This window comes from Dermacentor silvarum, chromosome 1 (assembly GCF_013339745.2).
Source record: "Dermacentor silvarum isolate Dsil-2018 chromosome 1, BIME_Dsil_1.4, whole genome shotgun sequence".
NCBI lineage: Eukaryota > Metazoa > Arthropoda > Arachnida > Ixodida > Ixodidae > Dermacentor > Dermacentor silvarum.
The window spans coordinates 160641239-160652317 of record NC_051154.1 but is presented as its reverse complement, the minus strand read 5'-3'; the positions used below and the strand labels follow the sequence as shown (position 1 = coordinate 160652317).

Below are 11079 nucleotides of genomic sequence, written 5' to 3'. Positions count from 1 at the left end.
CAAACTGCAAATAGTGCATCGATGCAGCATGAGGAAATGCAAATAATCATCCATCAATTAAAATAATCGTTGTAACTACGGAACAATCTTATGAGTTCATTTCTTTCTACAGTTGTTAGAGCCTGCAAATTATCAACACTATCCAAATGAAACGGCTTACCGTGCACTCGCACCGCTCTGTAGACAGTGATGCACGTCAAGAGAAAGCGGCCACTAGTAATCAGAACAACTTAGAGCCTATAACAGCGAAAATGCTTGAATCGAGCATCTTCAAGAAGTAAGTTAAATGCTCAAGACACTTGTATTTGACATGTTCGAAGAGTTTTGTTCCGTAGCACGAGAAAAAGATACATAAGAACATATCAATGGCAGCATCCGCGTACCTCAGCGCACTTTTGGGACGTACTACCTGGAAACAGGGGCGTCTGGATTTATGTTAAAGTCAGATGGGGGGACTTCAGTATTGCGCTTCCTTACTTCCACTACTTCAAAGTTCGTTGTAAGGTGGTACGTAATATTAAATGCAGTGAGTGTGGGGCGCATCGCTAAATAGCTATTTGAACATCGCGATGCCCCGCGCAACCAACGTACACCTCTTGAAGTAATCTGCCTTAAGGGGAAGCTTAAGCTCGGGGCCTCCTATCTAAATACATGAGCAAGAATAAATTGTTTTTGTCGGAAACCACTGGACCAAATTTCATGCGATTCATTACATTTAAAATAAAAAAAAATTGAGTCACTGTTGGAAGCGGATTTTCGTTTAGGCCGTTGATGTTTAATAAAAACTGTTGAAGACTGCGAAACTTTGGAAAACTAAGCTATCAGCGTTAAAACTCTATAGCTCATCAATGAAAAGCGATATCGCAATTCTGAAAACTGGATTTTTAATACATCTAAAGCGGACTAAATTCATATACTATACACTCCTGGGAAATATATTGCGGATATGGGAAAAATAATTTGCGGATATGACATGACCCCTGGAAACATTTAACAAATCTACCTAAGCTGTAAATTAATGTACCACATTTATCTGTTTTGTATGTTATAACGGATGCAATTTAAAGAACTGCAATATCTGTTCTTGATGCAGTGTTACGGATTTGTAAAATTAGTGCTGCTTCTTTTTTTTTTAACTTTCCAATTTTCGGAAATTTCGAATGGTCCGGACCTAAATGAAAATTCCGCTTCAAACAGTCACTATAACTTAACTTTCTCTCTGAAATGCAACAAATTGCATTGAAATCGGCTCAGGAGTTACTTCAGAAAAGCATTTCTGCGTTTTACGTGCATTTGAATAGGCGACATCGGAGTTGGGCCTGAGCTAAAGCTTCACCTTATATCAGAGGCGAAATAACTATCTTTTACGAATGTAATCTTCAAAAACATCTTTCCGGACAACACAAAGAAAAAGAAAATAAATGTCGCCCTTGACGCCGACCTGTCCTGCACACACATTGAACAAAAAATTAAAAAAAATAATCAGGCGAATGCGGTATATGTCTTGCCTTGCCAAATTGCGTGTTGTATATGGGCTCAAGTAGAGGGTCATGTGGCGCATAGCCATTTGAATTCTTAAGTCGTTCTTGAAAAGGTTAAGAAAAAAAATTTCCGCCTCCATTTCACCCTGTGAAATTGGATGTGCATGCGAAGCTGTTGCCGACGTCACACAAGCGCCACCACCACAAGGCGTCGCACCGTCGATATCAATGTAGCGTCCACGACCTCGTTCGCGCACTTTCCGTTGGTGCTTCGACGCCGCGGTGCACGTTCGCGGCGTCCATGCGCTAGCGCGTACTGTAATTTTTTTGACAGCCTTGCCCGGATGTCGATTACGGTCGCAGCACACTCGGCGCAACCGATATGCAATGGTCAAAGCGCCCACACTCATCAAGGACAGGTACATCGTGAGCACACGTTCGTCACGCGCGCACGCAGGTGTGCCGCGGAATGCAGCACATATCTTCATTCTAGTAGTACCTCCGCCTGGCGCAAGCGCGTTATTGAAATATTTCAATTTCTCAACGTGCGTCACAAAATTTGTAAAGTACGACTTACACACAAACTGCAGACATGATAGCTTCGGATTGTAATTTGAACATACGAAAAAACATAATTATGCTACAGGGGAACTCACAATTGCGCTAGCTCCGGAGACGAAATTTTTTTGTCGATGCGACGGTGTACACACACGAACGCAGAAAATTTGCTGGGGTAGCAATATACAGCTACGTTGTAATATTAGTCATTCTTGATTTCTAGGACTCGTGCAACCATACTCCTGGAACCAGACTCGAACAATTCATTACAGGTTCATTGTTTGTTTTCAGTATTTTGGTCCTGAAGGAAACTCCCAATTTAGCTACCGTATTTTCTCGCATATAACCCGCACCAAAAATTGAAAAAAAAATGCTTAAAAAGCAGGGGTGCGGGTTATCTGCGAAGATTAGCGAAGGGAGGGGGTGAAGGTCGGCTTCACGGCAACGCGCGGCCTGCCGTGCAGGGTCCGCGTTGTCCACATGCCTATCGACATCGACGTGTGTTAACCCAATAAGAGGCCAACACAGATTATAGCCAGACCCACATCCATAGTCTGGTTAGATGCTTTTCGCACGCTTTTCGCATGAGTCAGGTGCCATTTCTTGTAAGCCCAATTTGCACAGTTGGCCAGCCTTCTTTAGGCATCACGAGTGTGCCTTTGCGGCAGTCTTTCACAGTGAAAAAGAAACTGAAGATCATAGCTGCTGCTGAAGAAATCGGCAACAGAGCTGCTGCGAGATGGTTCCGAAGACGATTACGTCTTTGAGAGCGGCGATGAAGCCTCGGATGGCAGCAGTGAATCGGACGACAGCACTGACAATGTTGCGGCAGTCGTGAATGATTGAATGATAACTTTATTTATAATCCGGCGAGTTATTCGGGGATTTGGGCGAATACCCCTGCCTAGGTGTCGGCCAGGAGCCCTTGAGCTCTGGCGGCTTCCTCGGCCCGCTGGCGTTTGAAATAAATTTGTTTTGAAAACGAAATTATAACTGAGCGTAGTTGTAACTTCCTAGTCCTCATTTTTTCGGATACGCGTGCGGGTTATGCGCGAGGTTATTTTTTTTCTCTTTCATGGAGTTCAAAGTTAGGGGTGCGGGTTATATGCAAGGGCGGGTTATACGCGCGAATATACGGTATATAGTTAAACAAAGATTGCAATTGTAAGCACCAGTTCAAGAAAGTTCTACTTCTCAAATGCTGTAGCACAAATGCTGAGCGGTAGGCAAAGTCTCCCGAGCCAGCCGCTCTGTTTTTCTTCGCTTAACTGCGAAGGTGAAAGTGAGGATGAGGAGGTCACCTGAGGACGATTGCACAATAACGACGACAAGGACAGCGTAACAATAACTATGCGGACGGACGGAAGGGACTTATACACAGGGAGCCCAGACTTGAGCGCCCGATTGCTGTCGCAGTACAATGTTCTATAGGCAGCGCGCTTGTTTACAAATGGACGAACACCGAATCATACAAACGCGAATGTTGGTGCGCTCGTGTTTCTGTGTTCGTCCTCGTCTCGACAAGTGCGCTTGCCTTCAGAACAATAATGGGCAACCAATTAGCTCATCAATACTTCCTGAGCAGTGAAATGTGATCGCATCATTAGCTTCATCTCATTACTCAAATTCTGTACATGCGTAAGAGATATTTTTGACTGCGTCAACTTGTGCACAGAGTAAAAGAAATGTAGGCTGGCGGATTAAGCAGTGTACTCCTGATCCATTTGTGAGCGAACGGACAAAATAAGCTAGAAGGATACTGTTGCATGCACCTAAGTTAGTCATAAAGAGGAGTTGCGCGTTTTCTTTTTCCTCACAGCCCAAAATATATCGAATGCAAGTAAATTTTGATTGGGATATCTTGTTTTCTTTTTTTATGACTCCAGCCATCACAATGGACAAAGTGAGTTGCCTGTACATACATACCGATCTGATTAACTTACCGAGCCATATTCTTTACATAACTGATCACTGACTAAGCAATATTAGTTAGCAGTATTATTCTTCAAACATACTGGCCTAACTTTACAGACCTTCAAGGTATATTTGCGTTAGTCTACTTCAAAAACAAAAGAAAATTAATAATTTTCCTTACGCAGATGATGCATTGCCGATCTGCGAAAAAAAAGCCTGCGGAGTACTTACTATCCTTATTTATCATAGGGTCATTTTATCTAAACCCAGCCATTGCTGAGATGTTGACTTCAGCTATAGGGATTGCGAAAAAGAAAAGAGATAGAGAGAAAAAAGAATGAAACAAAAATTAATTTTGGCTTCACAGAGAAACACAGAAGAAAGTGCGATTTTTCTAGCTCTTTTCGGGAGACGTCGAAACCAATTTAGGCATGTATGGCATCGAACGAGCCCCACCAAGCTCGGGCGCGGTCAGCTCTTATACGTCAATTGATTCTCGCGTTCGGCGCAAGTGCAGAAAAAAAAGAGGGGTCGGGGGGATGGGACGGAGAAAGGGAAAAAAAAAGACAAAAAGGAACGGAACACGAAGGGGGAAGCAGCGACGCCTTTTGCACAATCGCCGCGTTGCGGCGCAGCACTTGTGCGAGACCTCCAAACAAACAGAACTGCGCGAACATGTATACGCGCACAAGGAGATGCTGTCCGAGTCTATATAGCTGGCTGGAGGCCGCGAGCAAAGATTGCGTTCGGCTGTAACCGTCCGCTGTTGCCGGTGTGCTGCCGGCAACATCGGCAGCTGTGGCTGTTGTGGCTGTGGCATTTCTTTTCTTCGGCAACACAGCAGGAGGGCTGGGGGGGGGGGGGGGGGGGGGTGGGGGGTGTTGCAACGAAGTGTCGCCTGCGACGATCGACCGCTCTCCCGTCGCGCAAAGAGACTGCGCGTGCCAACCTCGACAGGAAACGCTGTCTATCTCCCGTGGGTACAGGTATCCCCGGTGCGCTAACCCCGCTTTTTTCACGCAGAGTTCTTTCCTACGCGTGGAGGACATCTACACTCACACCGGACGAAGGCAAAGCGGCGCCGCAGCGCACGCACTTTGCATCGTAGCGCAAGGTTATTCATCGGCGCTCTCGAACGAAATTAAAAAGAAAAAGAAATAGGCCCGTTGAGGAAGGAGTAGCGTGTGTGTGCGCGCGCATACGTCTTGGAGTCACCGTTTGAGCAGTGTTTCAAAGCTCCTCGGGTGGGGGTTAGGGGGTCAGCGTGTATGGTTAGACGAGGAGACGGCGCAGATACACACAAGGCGATGAAAACAACGCCGAAACCATGGCAGAGAGCAAGCACAGCACATAGGCTGCGGTCTATGATTCGTATAGCTCCTCGCGCATTGTAAATCAATGCTGTCAGCCCCAACACAAGCCAACACATTTCGTCTCTGTTTGCGGGGCTCAGAAAAACGATTTTTTTCCCCTTTTTTCGGACCCCTCATTCGGCGGGCAAAACAAACGGCTGAAGCACGCGTAGCCGAGACGCCATGTGTGAAAGCACACTGCTGCCCCCATATATATTCGCTTCAGTGGTACGCCGTCTTGAAGTTTGTCTAAAATGATTGAGCAAACCATAATATCGGGTCGGGAGTCGCCCGGCTGCAGTGCCGCGTTTCAGTGGCGCCAAAGAACAGCCCTTGGATCTCGGAAAGAATATTTCGCTGGTCGATTCCGATGGGTTGGAACCAATTCCTTGCTTCTCGCTTATTTTATTTCACTTTTTCACATACAAGTAAGGAGAAAGCGCATTGAGGGGTGCGCCTGTATTTGCAATGCGTTGTGGGTTGTTGGTGCTAGCAGCCAACACACGGCCTTGAAAAACACCCGGCTTTGAGCAAAGAATCCTTGGCGTGTATTGACCAGGACAAGCTATAGCATCAGGCATTCACGCAAAAAAATAGAGAAAGCAGTTTCGAACTCTTTCGATCGGGCTTGGCATGAAAAGCGAAACTCTCCAGAGACATCAGCCAAATAAGTATAAGAAAGTACACGTCGACTAAACAAGGAATTCTTTTCGGTATTTACTTCACCTGCAAAACAATTTTTTTTCAATATTAAATCCACTGACCATATCCTTACACGCACTTCTAGAATCAATTTGTGGTTGAAAGGAAAAATGGGCAAGCAGTACATATAAGTGCCACGTTGATCGCCAATGTGTTCTAAGCCGTGAGTGAGATAACATGGAAAGGATAACTTGGTGTACTTAATGGCGATAACGCAGCACGAAACGATATTTCCAATCTTTGCAAGAGGTTTAATAAGAAAAACGTTGGCGGGTGGTTGTGGCGAAACCACAGTCTTTTGAAAAGAATCATGCGTGGCAGTATGTTGACTGTCGAGGTGCGGTGATTTAGCGATGACGCTTACACAGTAGTATTAGAAGGATAGCTGTCGAAAGTTGGTATTAGATGCGTATAGACCCTTATTTACACACAAATGTAAAAAAAGCATAAGAAAAGCTCTTCCCGTTTTACCTCCCGGGACCGGGCGCTAAATTTAACGGGCGACGAAAGAAAAGAAGTTCAAATAGCCTCCAACTATATGGGACCTCTAACTGCATGCCACCATTTGTCCTACGGAGCTAAACGTTGTTTGATAAAAAAAAATTTACTCCTACGTGCACAAGCAAACTACATACATGAAATCGGCACATGCGGCGTGTTTCTTAAATCAGAACAGACCAAGAACATCTACCTTTAAGAACGGGCGAAATATGTTTGCTTCCTGGGCACAGCAAACTTGGGTCCCAGAAACACGTGACCGCAAATTTCCTTTGGTCACGAATACTCTGCTGCCACAGCGCGAATAAAAGGAAGGAACTTTCCGTGGATGCTTTGGGATACCTGATGAAAGAACAGTGCTGTTAGTTAATGCATGCTTCCTGATTAAACGGGCTGTACAACACCTCCAGTCGACAAAGCAGTTCTTCCGTCCTTCTAGCCTGCTTATTGCAAGCACGTACCCGTTGCATCGTACCCTGCCCAGCACTTGTAACGAATACTCTGCTCGACCAGCCGTATGTAATCTTGAGGTGCTATTTGCCTTTCTAATCTCTTTCTGCGCCGATTTGTCCGTTGACGTTTCCTTCCCCCAAACTGTTAAAAAAAAGAAAACCCTGACTGTCACTTTCAATAGAGAAATTATTAACGTTAAGACACAAATGCATCGACGAAGGACTACATGAAGGACTGAATTGCGCGAACAGGGGTTCTTTTGAACTTAGACACTGAGGTCAACTTCGTTTTTCACTGCACGTCATGAACAAAGGAGGCCAAAATAAAAAAAAATCCGTCAGTCTTTCACTGGGGTGGAGATGGAAGACCAGCGAAGCTGTACTGTGGTGGGAGTCATGTATTTCCAATTATGACTATTAAGATGTGATGGTGTAATTGGTTATTTGAACTATTAAAGAATGAGAAATATATATGATCAGGTGGTTTTCATTTATGTAGTGACCACAGGGCCCATGGCCTTATGGTCGCTACGGTACACCGCCATAGGGTGTACGGCAAAGGTTGGCACGTTCTTCATATACACGTCACCAACGCCGCGCGCGTTCGGTGCGAACGCCGGCAAAACGCGGCCGCCGTCGACAACAGTTGTGCGCGTTGTTTGTGTGACCGCACACAACCGCTGTCAAAACACTGGCTACGTGACAGAACAGCTAAACGCTGTTGTCGACACTCTTTGGGGAGAGGCGGGCGAGAGCCCAGAGAGAGTCGGCGGCAGAGGCCGGCAGGGCTATAGAGAGCCTACATGCAACGCTGTTTTAAAACAGCGTTGCATGTGGGCTCCCTAGGCAGTGTTGCGCGCATGCGCCGCAGTGGGAGAGCGGGCACGCACACGCACAGTTTCACGCACAGTATATAAGGGTGCCTCGATGCCTTCCTCGGCCACCACTCCCCTTCCACTGGGGAGTCGCGTTTGCTCTCCGCCGTGCGTTCGCTCCCCGTGAAAACGAGCGTCCTTCGCCCTCGCGCGCTTTCACTCGCACATACAGCATACGGCCAATGAGGTTTTTTCTTTTTTTCTATTGCCAGACGCGACGATCGAAAGGTGAGCTCCTTAACAGCTTCGCTGTAAAAAATAAACCTTTTAAGGGCTCCTAAAATACGTTTATTTGCTCTTTGGAGCGTTTAAATCCAATGTAATCATGTAATCTGTCGTACGCATGGTCACATTAGGGCGTTTGTTGGTAAAGAAAGATAAAAGCAACTTGTGCCAATGGCGCCGCTTTCCTTAGAGTCAATAAGTGCTCGTTTGCAAGAGAATCGAGAAAAAAAAATGAAAGAAAGATTGAAAGCACAGTATTATATGTACCTCTACCTGAGAATTGCAGTTGTTGCACGTCTTATAGACGTTCTCGTGCATCGTTCAAAGCGGTCGCAATAACAAGATGAGAAGGAAAATCTCTGGGGGAAAACAAGGCAGCAGGATTCTATTAGGGAAGTCTTCGAGAACACATTTCCGCAACAAGTCTAGCAAAGCCAGCCGCAACCGAACTCCGAGCTGCTACTTATTTCATGTGTCTGTATTTTTGTCATCCGTATAGGCACCGGTTGCCTTACATCTGCAAGTACAGAATGAGTAACCGCATTTAAGAGTGACATCATTTGTTTTATCTTGCCTGTAAAATTTTTCTTAGACATCGTATTTATAGGTCTAAAAAAGGAAGAAAAAAATATGCAGAAATTCCACTGGAGTTGTCTAAGAATGCGTAAGTATTGTGCCACTTCCTCATCTCCAGGCAGCCCGGTTTCATTATCAAAGTTATGAAACCTGATCCTACCAGTATAAACTCTTATCAACCTTTATCGGTCGTTATCAACCTTATCGGAATAGATCCGACCCTTATCAACCCGTATGAACCTTTATCGGTTGTTATCAGCCTTAACGCAACTCATCCGATTTTATCGACCCTTATCTCTCCTTATCAACCTTATCAGACATGATTCGACCCTTATTAACTATTATCGGTTCTTATTGACCTTATCGGACTAGATCCGACGCTTATCCATCCTTATCGGTCGTTATCAACCTTATCGGATTACATCCGGCCCTTATCAACCCCAATCGGTTGTTATCAACCTTATCGGACTCGATCCCATCCTTATGAACCCTGATCTGTCCTTATCCATGTTATCGGACATGATATTACCCTTATCAATTCTTATCGGTACTTATCAGCCTTATCGGACTTGATCAGACCTTTATCAACCCTTTTCGGTCCTTGTCCACTTTATCAGAATTGCTCCGACCATTAACAGCCCTTATCACTCTTTCGTACCTTATCCATCCGCATCGAACCATTATCAAACATGATGAGACCCATATAAGCCCTCACACTCCTTATCATCCTTATCAACTCATTGACTGCTTATCTGTTTGTGTTGCGTGACGTGAAGCTCATGAGCCCTCAGGTGGCATTTCGGTCGGTGAAGGAACGTCCCAACGGAAGGCGCATCCCGCGACCACCGAAACGGATCGGTGATGTGGCGTTCTTGGCATTAAATTCTCGTTAAATCGGAATTTTCCTGATGTCTACAATGCTCCAAGTCGGGTCTACATGTGGTCTAAGAGATGGCTTTTATTTCATCATCACCAAATCTTTCAACAAAGCATTCACAGAAACTGTTCTCCTTTCACATCTGTTTTGTACTGCCTGTACAACACATTCATATGGTTCAGATATATTCACCCTCGGTGAGCGTGGGTGTCTTGCCCAGTGGGTAACACTCAGCTTTTGAGCGTGGGGTCGTAGGTTCGAAATTAACCATCGTCAACGTTTTTCCTTTTGATATGTTCTTTCAAAAAGGCACAGTAGTTTGCTTGCTCTTATACGCATACTTTCTGTCGGTCCTGCATTCTAGATTAAATTATTCACAAAATACATGCTTTGCCACATCGTCGTCTCCTCATCCCCGTACAATATTTGAGGGCGGTTTCTTCGCTTTAAAATATTGGTCGATTTGAAGTGGTTAAATTGCCTCATCGGAACAAATATCAACATAATATACTCTAGGTGTGAAGAGTGCAATTATTTCATCCATAGTTAAACACATCGAATACACATTTAGAGAAAAATTAAGATTGGTTACAAAGGGCTCTTGAAAGGCGAGAATGCAGTGTCGTGAATGTTGATGGCAATTTTAACCTGCACAGTCAAACTAGTTGCTTCATTGCCGTCTACAGTACTTAACTAGCGGGATGAATAATTATTGTGCCAACAAGTTAGCACGAAAAGTAATAATAATTTGTCATTGTACGCCAAATGAAACAATTTATATAAAAAGTCTAAAGGACAGACTGGTGGGCTAGGTGGTATGTCATTATTTACACAGTAGCGCATAAGCACACGGATAGCGAAAGAAGCAGACGGCACACAGCGCAAACTGCGTGTTTTATTGCACGAGATCAGATATATATATATATATATATATATATATATATATATATATCATCGCACAAAAGAAGTGGAGAAGGAAGGCACACAAAGAAATCAACCCAGCAAGATCAACTGACACAGGCGGCTAACGCGACAAAAACAACCTTTCTTTCTCTGTTAAGAAGACTGACGGGCAACTAACACGATTTATGTTCCTAATCTCTGCAGCTTCTACTATTTGTTTGGTGAGCTGGTCAGGGTTTCTGGCCAGCGAATGAGTGCGGTTATGCGGAGGCTTGAATCCGCAGCGTGCGCAATGCACGCCAAGGTGGCAAGGCACATTTTTCGGTGTTATATCTGTGCTCACGCAATCACTCGTTGATGCACCTGCCTGCCTGGCCCACATACTCTTCGCCACAGGTCAACGGAATGCAGTAAACCACCCCTTCAATACAAAAAAATGTCCGCCTCCATTCCACCCTGTGAAAGTGGATGTACAGCGAATCTTTGGCCGACGTCACACAAGCGCCACCACCAAAGGCGTTGCACTGTCGATATCAATGTAGCGTCCACGACCTCGTTCGCACCCTTTCCGTTGGTGCTTCGACACCGCGGTGCAAATTCGCGGCGTCCATACGCTTGCGCGTAACCCGCGTTCACGATGCATTCGCGTTCACATTAGTATTCTAA

At 45.1% G+C, this 11079-nt stretch overlaps 1 protein-coding gene across 3 annotated transcripts in view; it reads right to left on the bottom strand.

The window, feature by feature from the left end:
- The window catches only part of LOC119436305 (tachykinin-like peptides receptor 99D), a 729947-nt gene that overhangs the window by 327883 nt on the left and 390985 nt on the right, over positions 1–11079 (bottom strand). The window lies entirely within an intron of this gene.